Below are 4400 nucleotides of genomic sequence, written 5' to 3' on the forward strand. Positions count from 1 at the left end.
CAGTTCTGAGTGTTCAATCACGAATGCCATTACATGATCAATACCATATTGCATTGTTTTGATGACAAACTACTTGCCCAATGCAATATGTGACAACAGGTGGCATAGTCCTTTATTGATGTAGTAGCCATTGAGGTTGATGAGTGTAGCCCCTGTACGATTGTTGCAGTTTGATGTCCCAATTATGTGTACTCTGTTTGATGGTTTGACCGCCTTTGGTTGGTTTGAGAGTTAGTATGGAATAACTGCCATACTTTTGTTGAATATTGCTTTCTGTTGATTCTGCCAAATCTCATACTGGTTTAAGGCATAGGATTTATAAAGGAATCTTGCTGTTTTCTACCCTCATCTTAGGACCCTCTTCTCTTAGTTTCTTGCTGTGTCTTCATGTCTTCTTTCTTGGAACTTGCAACTTCTGAGGCTGAGGGATAGGGTATGTTATTCAGTGAAAGTTATTCGGAAGGATTACCAGTAATGTTGGTATGAGATATGGTTAAGTTTGAATAGTTAATTTCGGAAGTGATATATCTGTTTTCAGTTATCAGCTTCTCCATTTGGTATTGAGAGAAATATTCATAGTTAATTTTTTCAGGTTGTGGTACTACGGAACTGTTACCTACTGTTATCTGTTTTAGTCACTGCTATTGTGCATCGCTAATGGGGTCGCTTCGCTTTCCTTGCAGGTGTACGTCCTTTGTCCCTCCCTGTTGCTGGGCTTTCCCCATCCTCTCGCTTTTTGGGTGAGGTGTGGAACAATATTCTGCAAAATACACCTGGCTCGGTCTCTGCACCAATGTGAAGTGTGAGTCAGTAAGTTCCTTTCTTTGGTCTCCAGTTTGTCGTGAATGCCGTATTGTGCAATCATATAAACTCTCACACTCAGACTGTAGCCTCCTGTCGACCTTCCGCTTCTGTTGTCAGCTTGTCTTCCTTCCCCAGACGATTGTCGTGACGTAGCGCTGCGTATTTTCTTTGTTTCACCGGGTTACATGACTTTTTGTTTAATGTTACTACTTACAAGTTTCTGTATCTAAATTACAGTGAGTTTTACATTGAATGTTTACATGAATAATACAATGAATATTTAAATAGTTTTTTCAGTACTTTACAGGAAAATTATCATCTACACGCTAAGTTACTTTATTTTATAACGGTTCCTTTACTTCTTCAATGAGCATGGCTTGATGATACGTAGGTTAGTTAATTGGCACACCATGGCGTTAGTTTTCTTTTTTTCTGACCTACTTTAATGATTGAAATGTATTATTGTACCTATAACTGAATATTTACATGTTTGTAGCTCGTCCTGTCTGCCTCTTGAGATCTGCTGCTACCTGAAACATCTCTACATTCTTTTACTGTATCATCTGTGATCCATTTATATTTTAATTTTCATGGCTAAGTACCATATGACCCCTGCAACAATTCCTATCCAATGTGTTTGTAGAACAGCACGTCATTCTTCAGCAAATAATGCTGACGAATGTCAACCGAGTTCTTGACTTTCCGCTTATGTTCGACCTTTAACACCTCTGGATCTTTATTCTGTTTGAATAAGTCATTGTTACTATTGCAACGATTGAATAACGGCTCTGATATCGCTGTTAACTCACTCCCACTATCTACTGTTGCGTTAACAACAATACCCTTGATGTTACAGGAAGTATCGGACTTATCTCTGAAGTACTCTCGTCTTCGGCTTCCTCCATTAATATGTCCTCAATTACTTCGTAATTTAACCGATGTATGTGTGTTTGTTCTGTCACAACCGGATGTTTATGGACATCCACAGTTGATGGTCTTCATCGAGAGTTTTGCGAGAAGTACTCACCCTTCTTAAAATGTTCAACTATAGTCTCGCTGCTTCTAGATCAGCTTCTACAGTAACCAATCTAGATTTTAAATCCTCATTTTCACACCTTGCTACTTCCTTTAAGTTCGTCTTCTCGTCAAACATCTGTGTAATCGTGTTTAATTTGGATTTTAGAGCCTGGTAAGTATTCTTTAAGTGTGACAGTACTTCACACATAGATTCTGAGGATTCATCAGATTCTACATTAATTGTGTCTGTACTTGCACCCTGACTCATCTCGCTATCATAGTTTTTGTCTGCCACTGAGAATTACAGATTTAAATTTGCAGCTGTGTCGTCATTCATTAAGACGCTGTTTTCTCTGTATTGTGTGATAATTACAAAATCTCGGTAATACTGCCGTACTGTGTCCTCGTATGTGCCAAAATTGTATGTTTTTGAATATGATTTATCAGACTATTCACATCCTTTATAAACTGGTTCGTTTTCCTATCCAGTTGGGATGTTTTCCCTGTCATTTTCCTCTCGACTATCGCCTTGTTCTTCCCGATTTTGTTCGATTCCCGCTATCCACAACGCCTCAGACTCTTTCTGCTTTTCTTTCAAGGTTTTGTGGAAGGAATTTAGTAGATCGTATCGAACTTTTGATCAGGTGTACTTATCCGTACTTCCTTCTTTTTTCTATGACTTGTATTAGCCATATTTTGTCGGTTAATCCTACCGTCTTGATCAATCGTAGCGTTACAGCTTACAGTAGGATATGTATTATCCTGCTGAAAATCATTTTTCGTCTGTGCAGAATCAAACATCAGCACTATATACATTAATGATTCGTCATAATCAAATGGTTCGTTACTAGGTAATGCTGAGAGTTCATCATCATCTTCAGTGTCAGTCCACTCTGTCTCCTCCCAGCACTTCAGTTGTGACTTCCTCCTTATTTGCAGTATCTGTAGGGATACTTTTGATGATCGTTTTGTCGTTCCTCTTCCCAATTCCAACTTTTGTACGTCACACCTTAACCTATTTATTACTGCGGTCGCCTTGTCATTCCTTTCTGCAGAAAGTGTATTATCTACTTGAACTCTTGCAATACCTAACGTCAGTCAATCCTCACGCTTCCCAGGATTTGGTGGTCGTAATTCAACCTCCATCTGTGGTTTGTTTCTCCGGTAATTACCGAAAGTATTTCCAGCGGCTGCGTTCTTGCACCACCTGCCCATCTGCTTTCTCTCCATGGACCTGGAGGTCACCGATTAAAATCAGTCTGTCGGTTATCCCGAATTCTCCAGTTTCATTTCCTATTTTCATCTACATTCCACCTGTTCCAACCAATGTTAAAACCGTATCCATTACGCTGTGGTCTAGTGTTTCCATTATTCCCATTTCCGTAATTATTCCCATTTCGTCCAGAATTCAATCCCATTACCGGCCTACTATCTCTACAATTATTATTATTCTCCTTACTATTACGTGTTGGTTCAAAATTATTCTGTCCTGAATCGCGTCGTCTTTGAGCGTCGTTTTGATACATGAAGTCTACTTCTCTCAAAGCACCTTCGAAAATTTCTACATTATCGCCCCCACGTCCTAACAAGACTTGTTGATACTTCAATGGCAGTTTCGTTTTGCATATGTGAATCAATTCTCCGTCCCTATGTGGGTTATCTATGTATTGGTTTCTTTTAGCCATATTCTCAAAGAATTTGACCGCTCTTTTCTCACGCGAATTTTCGAATGAGACATTTTGTAATAATCTATATTTTATTCCCATCTGAGCCTTAGGTGACCAACATCTTGCTATAAAGGCAACTCTAAACGAGTCATACGAATCGCAAGTTTCTGCTATCTTCTGCATAGTTTCAGCAACACTTCCCTCCATATGTGCACAAATGAAATCCAACTTGTGTCTCAATGGCCGATGTGTCGGTATTCCTACTTTAAATTTGCCAATAAATGTGTGGAGATGGAGAATACTTACATTTTCTTTATAGTACTGGTATTTCCGCACTTTAAGAAAGCGGTTATCATCAAAACTTCTCATTTCTCTCTGTGATGTACCTTCTGGGTTTTGAAGACTGAAATTCTGTCCTTGGTTTGCCGCAAATCTTCGCAAGCATGTGTAACTTGGTTCATTCTCTGACATTTGTGCCGTAGAATCACTTGCAGGTCTCATTGCGCAATATGCGTGCATAACGCCAGCTACCGGCTCTGTATCTTGACGTGATGATGATGTTTGGTTTGTGGGGCGCTCAACTGCGTGGTTATCAGCGCCCGTACAATTACCCAATCTTTGCTCAGTCCAATTTCGCCACTTTCCTGGATGATGATGAAATGATGAGGACAACACAAACACCCAGTCATCTCGAGGCAGGTGAAAATCCCTGACCCCGCCGGGAATCGAACCCGGGACCCAGTGCTCGGGAAGCGAGAACGCTACCGCGAGACCACTAGCGGCGGACTGTGTATCTTGACGTGTAAGCTATTCTGGCTCGTTAGACGCTGTATTGTAGCTTGTCGGTATTCGTCCTACAGGTTGCGGCGTTGCGCAACGCGTCTCTATGGTTTTATCAGCGTATGTCACGCA

Source organism: Schistocerca cancellata, chromosome 2 (assembly GCF_023864275.1).
Source record: "Schistocerca cancellata isolate TAMUIC-IGC-003103 chromosome 2, iqSchCanc2.1, whole genome shotgun sequence".
Taxonomy (NCBI): Eukaryota; Metazoa; Arthropoda; class Insecta; order Orthoptera; family Acrididae; genus Schistocerca; species Schistocerca cancellata.